This window comes from Dipteris shenzhenensis, chromosome 6 (assembly GCF_047967505.1).
Source record: "Dipteris shenzhenensis isolate YYH24624 ecotype China chromosome 6, Dip_SZ_1.0, whole genome shotgun sequence".
In the NCBI taxonomy this organism is placed as follows: Eukaryota; Viridiplantae; Streptophyta; class Polypodiopsida; order Gleicheniales; family Dipteridaceae; genus Dipteris; species Dipteris shenzhenensis.
In genome coordinates this window covers 34,441,143-34,457,543 of record NC_141601.1, presented here as the reverse complement: position 1 = coordinate 34,457,543, position 16,401 = coordinate 34,441,143, and the positions used below count along the sequence as shown (strand labels likewise).

Sequence of the window (16,401 nt, the reverse complement as noted above, 5' to 3'; positions counted from 1 at the left end):
GAGGTACAAATGGGCTCTATGAGAGGGGTATAATGGTAAGGTCCCTTATGGGACACATGGCACCAAGATATGAGGCCAATTGGCAAGCATTGGGATAGGGGGAGGCTTCTAGAGAGAGATCTCTAGGATGAAGAAGGAAAGAGAGTATTCATGTGGAGATTAACGGAAACTGTGGCTGGGAGGAAACCTTTGGAAGAGCCCTCTATGTTTAAAGGAACGTATCATCGGTATCAAAGCTGATGTTAAGCTCACCTCTCTCATGTTTTCATCCTTCAAGCCTAGATGCCCAGTTGTAGTTCACGTGCAGTTGAAGCGTGGTCACCATGGTGAAGCATGGAGCCATAGGTAGCCTATGTAAAGTAGTTTGTGTAGAGGAAGGTCCATCTCTTATTGTTGGTTGGGTTGCAAGACTGCGAGAAGATGACTCCTGACTATACTATGAGAAGTACCCTCGATTCATCATTATAGTTTTTCGTGAAGTTCTGTGCTGACTCCCGAGACTACAACAGACAGTACAAAGAATCTAAAGATTTGTTGGAGAAAAGTTTCACTTGATGCTCCAAGCCCATGGTTGGGAGCTTCAAAGTTTAGCTTCCTTGAGTTCTTGAGTCTCTGATGGTCATGATGGATTTAAAGTTGCATGATGTGAGCTTGACCTTACTGAATCATGACAGCCATGGCTTACATGAGGAATGAAGGCATTCAAACTAACTTTGTCTCCTTGATAGTAGCAGCATTGGATAGGCTTCATCTTTGACTCACGATCCCATCATCACAATTTGAGGACCTATAGGCTACACAAACAGACAAAGCTTAAGGCTTTGTAAAAGCCACGTCATCTAAGTTTTCCAAGACCTTAGTAAAAACCACCTCATCAATACCTTTTCTACCCCTCTTCTTCCTAAGGTTTTAAAACTCTTTTAACCCCCTTGTTCTTTCCAATCTTCCTAACCTCACCATTTTCAATGAAGAAGATCGAAGATAGGTTCGAGGAGTTCGAAATGCAAAGTATAGTTAAAAATGAAATCGAATGTGAAGACCGCTTGCAAAATAAATAAAGCAAGATGATTTCAAAGATGAATCCAAGGCCATCGAGCAAATTCCAAGGAAGTGGCAATCATATTTTTCTTTTGATAAAGCTTTTTGCTCTATAAAAATCTGGAAAACTTGCATTTGAAAATGTTAACTCCAAAAAGGGATGAAATGGTTAGGGAGAGCGAGAAAAGGGCTAGAAAAGGTAAAGCTATAATTGGAGAGGAAATACATGAGGAAGTACAAAATGAAACTCAAGAGGATAATGTGGAAATGGAGGACATAGACTATGGTGATTATGGAATTCCGTATACAGAATTCACTAAGCTTGAAACTCAAATACAAAATATGGAAACACAGTTAGGAACTATTATTAATACATTGAAAATCCTAGCTAAAGCCATAACCAAGCTAGCCAGTTCTCAATTGGTAACTCCTTTGGAAAAATCACCGACTCCTCCTAATCAAGTTGAGAGGTGCACCTCTTGACTTAGAGAAATATCTAACATTCTTAAGGACTTAAAACTACCAATTTTCAATGGGGAAGAAAAAGAGCGCAATAAAGATGCGATTAATGTATTCTTGCAAAAGTGGCAAGACTTCCATGAACTTAGGAATACGCCTCCTAAAAATCATATAGTGGAAGCAAGTCTTTCCCTTGGAAACAAGGCCTATAAATGGTGGATTAGCCTTAGAGAAAATGATAGAATTCCTAGGTATTGGGATAAGTTTGGAACAAGCCTTCTTAAAAGAGTTTTTATTGGAAAATGAATTAGAAAGAGCGTGGGAAACTTGGGACAATTGCACTATGGGTAAAAACACTTTAGTCCAGTACATACAGTACATAGCAAACTAAAGGGAGAAAGTCCTTAAGCTGAAGGAAATTGATGAATTCCAAAAGTTAAGGGGTTTCATGAAACACTTATTAGGTTGAGGTGAAAAGAAATTCTCCCAAAACCTTTGAGGAAGCAATTAAGTATGCCTAATGATACGATGGGGAAACATAAAGTTGGAACTTCAGAGCAAGCAAGTTTTGTTCCTAAGAAACCTCAAACACAAAATTATCCTCTCTTGAAGAAAGAGGATTATGAAAGGGCCAAGCATGAGAATCTTTGCTTCAAATGTTTGGGCAAAGACCATGTTGCTTGGAACTACCCTAAAAATAAACAAGCGAGACTTAAAGCCCCAAATAGACCTCCACACAAACAAGTACATGCAGTGCAGGTGTTGCCACTTAATGGTACTGAAAAGTACACTAAGGTAGAGGTATATCATGAGTATAGCACCCACATGTGTTGTCTATCATCGGCAATGTGGCAGCCCACATTTGGTCCTCTTGACTTAATGAGGATGCATGGAAAAATAAAGAGTCAAAGGATAAGCGTGATGGTCTATGATAGTGCACCACATAATTTCTTGAACTACTCATTGGTTAAGAAATTAAAATTGCCTAAGAGACCAAGTGCCCAGGTCTCTTTGGCAAAGGGTAGTGATAAAAAAGTTTGGGACACCATGATACATGGTGAGAGGTGGATATTCAAGGCTATCATAATGCGTTGGATTTCCAAATCATGCATCTTGATTAAACAAATGTGCCCAACTCTCCTCTTATTTGTTAGATGGAATTAAAACGACTACTACACCAAGAAGAATGCGAGGTATATCTCTATGGACTTACTTTTATTGGTGATTTTATGTCTTGTGCATCGGAAAGAAGTAATATTGTTTTTGATAATGTTAAAAAGTATAAATCTTCTTTCAATGATTTAATGTTTGAATTTAAAGATGTTTTTTCTTCTGATTTACCTGATGGTTTACCCCCTGAGAGAGACGTAGATCATAAAATAGATTTAATTCCTGGATCTACACTTGTTTATAAACCCCCAAATAGGCTAAGTTAAATGGAGGAATGTGAGGTTGAAAGACAATTAACTGATACCTTAGGAAGGGCCAAATTCAACCAAGTAGCTCACCTTGGTCTACACCAGTTTTATTGGTAAGGAAAAAGGATGGTACTATGTGTTTATGCATAAATTGCCGAGCACTAAATAAAATCACCATAAAAAATAAGTATCCTATGCCTCCCATTGATGAGCTCTTTGATCAATTGCAAGGGGCAAAATATTTTACTAAAATTGATTTAAGGTTAGGATATCACCAAGTACAAATTAGGGAAGAGGATATCATTGCGTACTAGGTATGGGCAAATGTAATCAGTTTAAAGTAATGCCATTTGGATTAACAAATGCTCTAGCAACTTTCATGACAATTATAAATAGTGTCTTAAGGCCATATTTAGGAAAATTTGCTATAGTATTTTTAGATGATATCTTTATATATAGTAAAACTAGAAAAAAGGATTTGAAACTTTTGCAAAAAGTGTTCTAGCTGCTTAGAGATAATTAACTCTTTGCTAAAGAATCCAAATTTGAATTCTTTGGAAAAGAAGTGAAATATTTGGGACATATAATATTCCAAGAAGGGGTTTGTATGGACTCTGAAAAAGTAAGATGATGGACCAGCTTAAGGGGAAGGGAAGCACCTTCATATGGGATAAACCTCAAAAGGGAAGTTTTGAAAAATTAAAAGTAGCTATAGCAGTAGCTCATGTCTTAAAGGTAGTGGATCCCAATGAACCATTCAGGTTGAGACACATGCCAATGATTTTGCTGTTGGGGCGGTACTTTTACAAAAAGGTCGACTAGTGGCTTTTAAAAGCAAAAAGATAGATCATGCCCAACAGAATTACTCGGCATAAGAGAAGGAACTGTATGCTATAGTTTATGCTCTAAAGAAGTGGAGGCACTATTCATATGGTGCCAATTTTTAGATCATCTTTGATTAAGAGAGCATTAAGTGGATTTGCAATTAGCCAGAGCTTAAAGGTAGAAAAGCTGGATGGGCTGAATTAATGCAAGAGTTTGATATACAATTGACATATTGGAAGGGGAAGTTCAATGTGGTAGTAAACTCTCTTAGCCGAATGCCAATTGTTAATGAATTGAGTTTTACTCAATTTCAAAATGATTTCCTAGAGTCCTTAAAGGGGAAACGTGAGTTTGATCCTCACTTCTTTGAAATATGAAAATAAATTAGAAATAGGGATCCAACTAATCGAGAGGTTTTCACTGAGGAGTCGCATGCAAATGGTGACACACCACAGGTTGGTGATAAAGGACTCAAGTGGAAAAAATATACTATTGAGGATGGCTACCTACTCTACAAGGGTAGAGTAGGTGTCTCGGATAATAATGACATTAGGCACCAAATTCTTTTCGAATTTCACGATAGTCCGAGTGCTAGACACCCGGGAATTCAGAAGACATATGCGCTTCTGAAAAGGAAATTCATTTGGCTTGGAATAGGTAAGGACATGCAAGACTATGTACTAAAGTGTCGAAAATGCCAGGTCAATAAAGTTGAATGCCTTAAGGTAGGAGATCTCCTACACCCATTGGAGATTCCATCTGGCAAATGGGAAAGCTTCTCCATGGACTTCATTGTGGGATTACCTAAGACACAGAGGGGGCACAACTCTGTGTGCGTAATTATGGATTGGTTGACCAAGATGGCTCACTGTTATTCCTATCAATGAAGATGTTAAAGCTCAAAATTAGCTAGGCTATTTGGGGAGCATATTGTATGGGCTACCAGCCGATATTGTTAGTGATTGGGATAGCAACTTTAACAACCATTTTTGGAGGGTTGTGTTTAAGAGGTTAGAAACTTCATTGAATATGAGCACCGCAAGTCATCCACAAAGTGATGGTCAAACTGAAAGAGTCAATCATATCATTGAAGATATGCTTTGAGAATATGTAAGTAAGTGGCAAGCTAATTGGGAACAATATTTGCCCATATTAGAATTTGCATATAATAGTGCCAAGCATTCAGCTACAGGTTTTAGTCCATTGATGATGATGTAAGGATGTCAACCAAGAACCCCAATGGTAGTGGGACTCGAAAAAGAGAAGGTTCAAGCTACCAAAGACTTTCTTGAAGATATGAATCAAATGATAAGCTAGCTAAAGATAGCATAAGAAGAGCTCTGGATAGAGCATGAAGTTATGCAAACCTCCACCATAGAAGGTTGGAGTTTGAAGAAAATGAGAAAGTCTACCTCAAGGTACTTAAATCTTCAGAATCTCTAAAGACAAGTAAATGTCCAAAGTTGTCTCATAGGTATTGTGGACCATTCACAATACTTAAGAGAATTGGAGAACTTACTTACAAATTAGCCTTACCTAAGGGATGTAGAGTACATCCAGTGTTTCATGTTAGGAGGCTAAAAAGAAAATTAGGATATGATGATAATCTCATTGGAAATGAAGTCCTAGTTGAACTCATTGAACGTGTATCTTTACCACATGAACCAAAAAGGATTTTAGATAGACAAGAAAAAAGAACACGACATACAATATGGCAATAATTCTAGTTAAGTGGAAAGATAGACCTGAACAGAGTTCAACATGGAAAAGGGTAAGCAATCTCCAGAGGAGGTTTCCCAATTTTATTTTTAAGGATGTAAACCATTCTTAAGGGGAAGCGAATGTTACATCAGCCATAATCCTAGAACCATGTGGTGTGATTATGGTTAGGTGGGAAACCAAAGGGCTCAATGATGCTTGCATACTATGAGGCCTAGAGGGTTTGGGACTAGGGTTACACCTAGGCCTAAACATTAATGAAGGGGTGCAAATGGGCTCTATGAGAGGGCTAGAATGGTAAGGTTCCTTATGGGACACATGGCACCAAGATATGAGGCTAATTGGCAAGCATTGGGCTAGGGGGAGACTTCTAAATAGAGATCTCTAGGATGAAGAAGGAAAGAGAGTATTCACATGGGGATCAGTGGAAACCATGGATGGGAGGAAAGCTTTGGAAGAGCCCTCTATGTTTGAAGGAATGTATCAGAGTTCCATGTGCCTCATAATCTCCCACTACTGCTAAGTAAGATGGCTATTGTGCTTAAGTCACAGAAAGACTAAATTCATAGAAAAGTAAAGAAAGTGGAATCAAAGCTTGCTTGGGTCCACCACCAAGGTTGCAGAATTATAAAGAAAGAATTAAGGAATCTCAAGAAGTAAGATCAATAGAAGCAAGGAGCACCAGCTACTTTGCAAGGAAGAGTAAAATGGGCCAATCCCACTTGGGCTCGGGCGATAAGGCCCAATTTTATGTTTTTTTAATAAGTATCTACTGTTTCAATTCTTTTAGTATGTAATTTTGGAATGCAACATGTAAATCATTGAAACCAACATGTATTCTTGTAATGTTAGAAAGATGGAAATGGGTGAGTTCACAGATGATTACTCATATACGTATGGGAACAGTGTGCAAGATCTTCTCGACTTACTCATAGAGAGCACACAATTTGTGCCCTTAATGAATGTAAGCCCTTACTACACTCATTTATTTTCATATGTAAGAATTGAACAATGATAAGATATACTAACCTATAACACGTGTGCTTGTTGAACAAGAGGATGGAGATGAATACTTAGCACAAGCTCGCCAAGAGAACGAGGAAGGTAGAGGAGCAAGAGGAGGGGAAGGTGATGGGAGTGAAGATGGAAGGGAAGGTGTTGGGAGCAAGGATGAAGAGGATGGGAGCAATGATTCAAACTAGAAGCTTGTACATAGGATGTAGGCTAAAGTAGGAATATTGTACTCACACAATGTAATAGAAAATTTTATACTTAAATAATGTAAATCATATAAAATGGCCACTACAGATGTAATATAGAACTTTATACAAAAGGGTAGATTAGGGCTTATATCCAAGCCCTAATCTGGCATAAAAGAGTTTTACAAAAAAGAAAAGTGCTAGTATTTTTGTTGAAACAGCTTTGGGAATTTTTACCAGCATCAATATTACCATCGACAATCTTTTCCTAGTGTCAATATCAGCATCAAAATATACTAAAAATATATATATAGACATAAAAAATACCATGGATATTAACATTGCTATTTTTGTCAAAATAGCGATTATCAATAAAAATATTGATGTGATTTGTGATTGCATTTTGAGGCTTTTTTGCCGATGCTAATATCGATGAAAACAACAATGCTTTCTAGAGTCTAAAAAACATTCCTAATGTAATTCCCATTAAAAAAAGCATTAATAATGGAGTCAATGGTTGTAGTGATTGCTAAAAGGACCAAGGAGCTAAGTGGTTATTGGGTTGAATATGCGGTCACCCAGGCTACAGTCTCATGACCATGTCTTTAATGCCTAGTATACTAACATGTTACACTTGATAATTGTGTAGTTTTCTCATTCACAATAGAAATCACCACGAGGTATTTGCAATGTGCACAACTTGGGTTGAAAAGCATCTATGTGTGATCATAGAAATGGATAGTAGATGCATCAAAGGCTGCTCTTTTTATATGACTAGCCTAGTCCATAAAAAGAAAAGTTGGCTTCTCCTTAAGCCACGTGTGCATGCTGAAACCCTTGGATCCCCTACGATCCAAGGGCTTTGGAGACTTTTCTTTCAAGAAAACCTAATTCTTTCTAGTGAGAATGGACATGAGGCACCATAGCCATCGTCCATCTTCCAATGTGCCTACCTCTTCTAGCCATAGCCTCCCTTCTCCTTCATGTTTTCCCTCGCTCCTACTTTCCCCTCCCTTCTTCATGTTTCCTCTAGCTTCTTTACTTGGTGGCCATTGGTGGTTCTCTCTAGCTTTGCACCTATTCCCACCAATTCCCAATTGGTTACTTCAAAGTTTGGGAGCAAATGTCCAAAGCTTCTCTTTAAGAGGTTTAGATTTAATGAGGAAGAGATCCACACCAAGCTCGATCACCAAGAGTAGAAGGAACATGGGTCTCTTTAGGATTTTGTACTAAAAAAATGGGATTTTATAAATCAACTCAGCACAGTGCTAAAGGACAAGTCATTGTGTGCATTGTTGATTATGAGTTGTACCTCAAATTGACCTCAGGTCTCTAGATATAGTCAACAAGCACACTAGGGGTTGGAGTCAATTTCCAACATTTATTTGACTTGAGTGAGCTCCTAAATCAATTCTTGCATCTCATTGTTTTGCTTTGCACAACATGAAGAAAGTTTTTTCTTTTGATCATGTTCTTGTTGTACTTGTTGCTTGAGCTATGTCAACTATTATTGTCGAGTATTCTAAAATTCATGCATTAGTTGAACATGCCCTTGGAAAACAATCTTGAGTTGTGGTGGTGGGCCAATTCCCTCTTTTTCTCCCCTCTTGGATGTGTCAAGACTAGGTCTTTGAGGATTTTGATAAGAGAGTGGATCCGACTGTTGTACCTTTGTAGTTGTCGTTGGGGAATCCTCTGCTCATCCTTTGGTGCATGGCCACCATGTAATTCTTTTTTCATGGTTGGAATCCATATTTGATGTTTATCAAAGAGGATGATTTTTACATCCTTATCATGTAGAATTGTTGCACTTGAAGAAACTTGATGACCGAGATATTCTTAAAAGCCACACTTTGGGTTTGCATTACCCAAGAGACATGTGTTACAACCTTCCAGTGCAATGCTTTGGATTTCTTCCTCCTTTGGGCAATCTGCTTTTGTGAGGGTTGGTTCTAAGTCATTAGTTAATTGCACATTCACAGTACCTTTCTTAGCTCCTTTCTTCTTTTTTTTCTTTTTGCTTGTTGGCTGACTTTCCATTGTGCACCTATTAGTGTTAGGGGATTCACTTAAAACCATTTTCAAATTACCTTCATTGCTAACTAGTGTGCTTGATGATTCTATAGGCTTTGCACTATGTGTATCAGTGGAGTTAGAGATGACTTCACTTGCATCATTATGCAATTTGGAAACAAGCATACTCAATCAAACTCTCTTTTGAAACTAAAAGAAAAACGACTATTCAGCTCCCCGGTTTTTGTTTTCAACTTGCATAAGTCAGCTTGCTTCATGTTTGTCATTATGCAACACAATGTTACCCTTGCATTCAGGGTTGACAACACATGTACTCCCTTTCTGGTTTTTCTTTCAGGCAAGACTTCATGACATGCTCAAAGTGATTACTAGATAGTGAAGGAGCACAAAAATCAAACACTTTTTTAATTACCTCTTTCTTAAAGGACAACAGCATGCCTTAAAAACAATAAAAATGTTTTTGTCTTTATAATATTGCTTCAATCATTTCCCGATCCTTCTCAATTGATTCTTCAATCATCATTGCAGCATCACATACCTCTGTTATAGTTGTGTAGTTATAGTGATCCAAGTGCTCTTTACTTTCTTCATGCAAGCCCTTAACAAATTTTTTGAATAATTGGTGCCTGAGAGCATATGCATGTAAGCAAGTGGATCATTTTGCATGTCAAGTTTTGTGGGATTGTGATCCATTGTATTATTGGTACACATGTCAAGGTATTAGGGGTCACCCTATGGATGGTGATCCCATATAGGTTCCATTGTGGGATGTTGAAATTCTTTCAGTGATGATGCCCTTTTTGAACAGTGGTAGGTTTTTGATGAAGTGGCAACCTTTGAGTTTTACCTTGAAAAATTTTCCCAATAATATTTAGAATTGCTACAGAAATGTTGCATTTGAGTGGCTGATCTTATTGGTGGAGACTGCAAACAATTCTGGTATTGTTTACTGAAGTTATGGTGATTTTTTCTTGAAAATGGACCTTAATTGGTGCAACAATTGGCCTTTGAAATTATGTCCAAAATTAGTAGAAAATTCATACAAAAAGTACTCTTTCAATGTGTGAAATTTGGGCTTCAAAAGGGTATAATTGGCCTTCAAATGATCATGAAAAAGGGCCTTAAATTAGGGAGTAGAAAATTCATACAAAAAGTACTCTTTCAATGTGTGAAATTTGGGCTTCAATAGGGTATAATTGGTCTTCAAATGATCACAAAAAAGGGCCTTAAATTAGGGACAAAAATGGTCAATAAGGGGCTCTTTTCTTTTTCTTTTTCTTTTTGGTGAGATTCCTAACCTAGCCTAATGTACTATGGTTAGTTTGACTAACCACACATAAAGATATGGTATGAGGTTCCTAATGCATATCCATGGAAAAAAATGAGGAAATGTGTACATCCTAACATACAAGTAACATCCAATAATTATGATACTTTAAAGGCCTTTGAAAATTTTCGTGACCATCAGACACATAGAGGTATAATATACGCATACTCATGCTCAATTTCTAGGCAATTATGCTATCCATGATAAAAAATGAGCAAATGTGCATGTCCTAGCATACAACTCATGTAGGATCCATATGAAACTTTTTAAGTATAATGAAATTAATCAATTAAATGTCTTTATAAATTTTCAAGACCATCAATATGTTACACATATCAATGCTCAATTTCTTGGCAATTATGCTATCCACGGTAAAAAATGAGGAAATGTGCATGTCCTAGCATACAAGTCATGTAGGATCTATATGAAACTCTTCAAGTATAATATAATTAATCATTCAAAGGTCTTTATAAATTTTTTGGGCAATTATGCTATCCATGATAAAAAAGGAGGAAATGTGCATGTCCTAGCATACAAGTCACATAGGATCCATATGAAAATTTTCAAGTATAATATAATTAATCATTCAAATCTCTTTATAAAATTTCAAGACCATCTCACAAATAGATGTGGCATAATTATTCCGATGCATAATATGTTGGTAATATGCACCATGCAGGGTTGAAAATGAGAAACTATGCATCCACATTACAAAACTCTGATGGTTTTAAAACTTTGTGAGTATAAGTAAATAACTTATTAAAACCTCTTTGAAAAGTGAAATTATAACTGGAGACATGTATGGTTTAAGCATAATGATGCACAATTTTTGACATTTATTCACCATGCATCGTCAAAAATTATAAAATGTGCATGCCCCATAATACAAATCATGTAAGAAGTGTATGGAACTTTTAAATTATAAGATGATTACTCAATCAAAGTGGTGAATAAAGGAATAGTATAAGCATAATCATGCACCATTTTCTAGTACTTATGTACTATGCATGGTTAGAAGTAACAAAATCTGCATGTTGCAAGTACAAAGTAGTTACTCATTGAAATTTATTTGTGAACTTTCATGTCCATTAGACACATGGAGGTATGGTATAAGCATACAAATGTACAATTTTTTGATATTTGTACACCATGTATGGTTAAAAATGAGAAAATGTGCATGTCTTGCCATCTAATTTATAGGTGCCCTCTTTGTTTCAATACAAATGACAAACCAAAGGACCAACACTCAAATGACCCTCAGTCTCTCCCACATCGGTTTGAGGCACAAGAATCTAGTAAGCTGACTCGACTTAATCCTTCTAGCCTATACACAATAAAACTAGACTAGAACTGGCATGAGAAAGAGCTAACTTCTATATTTTATACGTTAGACCAAACTCAGGTGGTTGAGCTATGCTACCTTCCTAACTTGTTCCTACAAATCTACTAAACCACTTAATATGATTGCCTTCCTAGTAACTTGGAGACACATTGCTTGGCCATTGGTGTTGGCTAAAACATACTCCCGCTTGCTTGTGTGGTCTCAACCCAACCAGACCTTATATGACTTATCATGACTTGACTTGAGTCTCCATGCTAACTAAAAATTAACATCGCCTCAACTTTGCTTATCCTATGTCCTCACAACTCTTTGGGTACCCGTTCGAGGTGTTGCTTGAACATTGATGACCTGGAACTAGTGGAGCATTGTTTGCAAGGGACAAATCTAACTCTTTTATGTTTAGACACAGAGCTTTGTTGCTGTAGAGGCATTGGGGTTTTGATGAGGGTCAGAGTAGAGGATGTGATTAGAGCTTCTGAACTATTGACAAGCACTACTTGTCCTTGTGGCTCAAGGTCCTTGGGTGGAGATGATGGTTTCAAAGGGTGAGACCGTTGACATCAATAGGTGCTTACTCCGGATAGTTGCACCATGCTTTAATACATTCTTATACCACCTAGGTTTCCACTTAGCTTACCTTTGTTTGATATCAAGCTCTATCTTTGAAATGCGGAAGATAACGTCCACTCTTCCTGGTGCACCATCAACCAATTTTGGGATGCAATGGTCTACTGAGTAGTTTGACATGAACCCTTGCCTTTTGGTATTGATGGGATAAGGCCTCTCGTACTTGGCTTAAAGGTCCTCATGAGCCAACTTCAAGCTATTTGTCTTTGATTTAGTGCACCTTTCTCGTTATACTCCTTAAGCATGATTAGTTTAAAAAAGAAATCTTGGACTTGGAGCTCCCTTGTGTACTTATTGTGCTCATGATGCATCACAACCTGGGGGTACCCATTGTGCAACAATGTGTTGCACTTTTCAAGATGCCTCCAATCCTATCTCCCCCAATTGTTACCGATTGGAAAAAATTGGACTCAGAGGCTCTGTGGCTTCAAAATGAAACAAGGGATGGATTCCCTTACATTGCAGTTCATGATAGGGGGCAAGAAGCAAAGGTATTTCCTATGTTGGGTCAGAGAACGGCACTCAAATCTTTTGTCAGGGTAGTTCCCATATGCAGCTTGGTAATGGTAGCTGCTCTATCTAGTCTTTCATCTATGTGTCCTGTGCAACAGGAAACTGTGGCACAATATCCTGATGAGGGTGTATTGTGTAGTGTTGACCTAGTCACTAGGGCCTGAAGACTTGATGGCAATATCTTTGCCCTTGTGATCCATTGTGGTCTCAGCATTTCCCTTGTTACCTGACTGCAAAGGCACAATTAAAGAGCTAGTGCCTACCTCCATTTCTTACAGTCTCAAGATGTCAGTCTATATCTCCTTTGTGGCCTCAATAGTAGCCTTCTCTATTTTAGTAATGGCCTTTGTCAATATTGGTGGTTGTCTGATCTTTGAGAACTCCTTGCTCAGCCTACAAGGTGATCTATTTGCTTGCCTCCATTTCTTGCAGTGTCGAGGTCTCTATCTATATCTCCTTTATGGCCTCCGTAGTAGCCTTCTCTATTTTAATATTGGAATTTGTCACAATAGTGGTGGTTGTCTAATCTTTGAGCACTCCTTGCTCAGGCTACAAGGTGATCTATTTGCCTACCTCCATTTCTTGCAGTGTCGAGGCGTCAATCTATATCTCCTTTGTGGCCTCAGTAGTAGCCTTCCCTATTTTAGTAATGGACTTCCTTGTCACAATAGTGGTGGTTGTCTGACCTTTGATCACTCCTTGCTCAGGCTACATGGTGATCTATTTGCCTTTGCCACTTTGTGGTACTCCTTCTCTATGTTAGGCTCACAATCTATCTTGTCGCTTGGGAGGTCTGCTCAATGGTCTTTATTTTTAGATCCAATGGTGTTTGTCACCCCGATTGTCTTCCTAGAGTTGAGTGAAGGGGTCTAATCCTCAGATATTACATTGTGGAGATGTCCACAATGTTGGTCATAGTCCCACCCACTCATTCTTGGGCCTCTATAAGGGGTTGCTACTCCATAGATTAAATTGGAGAAGATTGCTTCTTAGGAGAAGAGGGTTGCTTCTTTGGAGGGGATGATGAGGCTACGATGTGAGGTGGTGGTATCAAAGAAGAAGGATTTGAAATAATGTTTGGGGAAGAGACAAGCACATTGGTCAGAGGAGAGATCTAAGAAGAATCAAGGATTGGAGGGAGTTTCCTATGGAGATGGAGTGTAGTGGAACTTGTCCACTAATAGATCTTAGTGGAAGAAGAGTGACTCCATGTGGTGTGATCATTGAGAAGGCAAAGTATTCCTTCATCCTGCATGCAACAATGGCTCATTGGGGCCACTGGATTTAGTGCTACATGTGATACCTTGGCTGGAACAAGCTTTATGTTAATATGATGATTACCTTTAGTTAAGCTAAGATAAAGAGATTCTTTACCATGTGGTAGTCATCTAGGCATTTGTAGAATGCAAACAGCCACTAAACTTATGTGGCAGCTCCTTGACTCATCTTTCATTGATCAACTTGAGAATTACTTGTCCTTGTAATTCAGTCGGCTAGGTTGCACCATTACTATAGACAACAATCAACATTTATGGTCCATTCCATCTAAGTTTGAGATTAGTCTTCAAAGTCCCTATCTTAGCAGTGTAAAGAAGTACTGAAATTCCCCTCTTAAGATTTTTTCAAACAATATGCTCATCTAGGATTTTTTCCTCCTTTGTATCACCTGTTGTGACTACATAGCTTGAATTCACAACTCATTCAATGCAGCTAGTTGATGCAAGTATCTCTTAATTGCTTCGAGTTCTCCAAGTTGCTTCTCAGCTGCAACTTGCAAACTGAGGACCAAGAATTCAACAAGAACACCATCTTCCAATCCAAAAGCCATGAAAAAAAAGTTGATTTTGTAGTAGGGCAACATCTTGACCGGATTCTGTGACTCGGATTGGGCAGGAGACGTGGACAATAGGAGATCAATGACAGGTTATTGTTTCTCACTTGGATCTGGAGTTGTGTCATGGGTCAGCAAGAAGCAACCTACAGTTGCTCTTTCTTCTACCGAGGCTGAGTACAAATAAGCATGCTTTGCTTCTTGCAAGGCAGTGTGGTTGAGGAGGAATTTAGGGGACATGGGTGCAGTGCAGAACAAGCCTACGCAGTTATCATGTGACAATCAGAGTTGCATGGCGATTGCAAAGAACCCTGTGTTCCACGCTCGCACAAAACACATTGAGATTCAATATCACTTTGTACGCGAGCTCATCATGGATGGAGCGGTCGACTTGGTGTACGGTTCGACTACAGAGAATGCTGCGGACATCTTCACGAAGGCTCTTGAAAGAGACTTGCTGGAGAGGCATCTTCATCGACTTGGCATTGGGTCGAAAAAGTAAGTTCACTTGCGGGTGGACATTGAGGGGGGGTGTTAGATATCAATGCTCCACTCTCGTGTAACTACGCGAGAACCAGCTAACTCTACTTGTAATTCCCCCATATGAGGAGAAGGCATTTGAGTGGCTCGGTTATTCGATAGGTCCTGGTTTGGACACCAGATGGGGGCCATGTGTGGCCTGATGGCTGGACGGCTTCAGATAGAGTTGGCACACTACCAACTAGGCTACATGCAAGTGTGGGAAGGCATCCCATGACTGACCGCACTGAGGGTAGACAGAGCATTTCCCGAGGCAACCCACTCTCGGGTTGCGGGGCCAGTTTGGAGCCTCAGATGATCCTAGATGGCTCTGCGCCGAACGGCAACCATAGGTTAGTTGCTCTATTTTGTGCACCGGTTCTATCGTGTGATCGGTGGCCTATTTCGAGACCGACCCCCAATCGACTGTTTTGGGTGGACCGGGTCGGTCACCCAATTGGCTCTAACCGACTACGACTGGTGGCTATATAAGAGCAAGCCCGTGAAGCCTATTTCATCACTGGCTACAGCAACCTTGATTCCTTAGCATCCAGCCTCCGTCTTCTACTGTTTCCAGCTTGCCATCGAAGCTTCTTTCACAGGAGCGCACGGTTGGGAGGTAGCGCCATCTATTGTATTAGTTCTATAGTAATCAAATTTTTGATTCTCCATACTATCTGGTTTTCTCTCTTGCATACGAGATCCTGTTATCTGTTGAGCACAGACGTTGTATTGTTTTCTTACAGGCATCCCTTCACAACACCTTTTAGAGGATGGCTGCTGGGTTGTGTGAACCCAACCTAAGGGTGTTTACAAACTAGAGTTGCCCATGCTTGTCCATGGTGCATTGAGTGCATCTAGGCCATGGGTGGACAATCTTTTTTTTTTTTTGGGCAAGAAGAAGAAAAGATATTATTTAGATAAAGAAAGATAATAAAATACAGCTCAAGAGCACAGTTACCCTCTATCAATGATGCCTTTTTAGAATCAGAGCTACGTTTAATGGTCTATGGTGAGAGGCAAAGCCCAAGGTCCCAATGGAATTCTGGAGTTTTATCAACACTTCTAGCATTTGTGTGATAAGGATTTAGCAATAGTTGCTCTCGAGTTGGTACCCTTCCACGTTCAATGAATCAAGGTCATTAAAACTCGGCTAATAGCCTCCAATTGGGGGTTGGTGCCCATTGACGATACTCAACACGGTTGGTGTCTCCATGAAGCAATGCATGAGCTGCAATCTAATTGTATTCGTGATGCTACGCTGCCTCTTACCTTTGGGCTGTAGGTTCAGGATGGGGTTCTGGATGCTTTGAATTTTCCAAGCAGTGGGGGCGGACAATCTTGCACGCCCTCAGTTTGTGGGTGGTGGACCATGCTGAGGGTACGATAGTGTGTAAAACACCCTAAATAAGATCCACCGCATTGACAAGTGGCTTCATGAGCATTCATCATACTAGTGTCGTACCCGTGCTTTGCAGCATCAAGCAAATGCTCACCATATCTCTCTTCCCAAACCTCCAATCTCTTTCTTTCCTCTCTCCAAACCTCCA

At 39.1% G+C, this 16,401-nt stretch overlaps 1 protein-coding gene across 1 annotated transcript in view; it reads left to right on the top strand.

Moving 5' to 3' along the window:
• LOC147901096 (glutathione S-transferase L2, chloroplastic-like) overlaps window positions 1-16,401 on the top strand; it is an 82,149-nt gene that overhangs the window by 43,309 nt on the left and 22,439 nt on the right. The gene's annotated exons all lie outside the window — the stretch shown is intronic.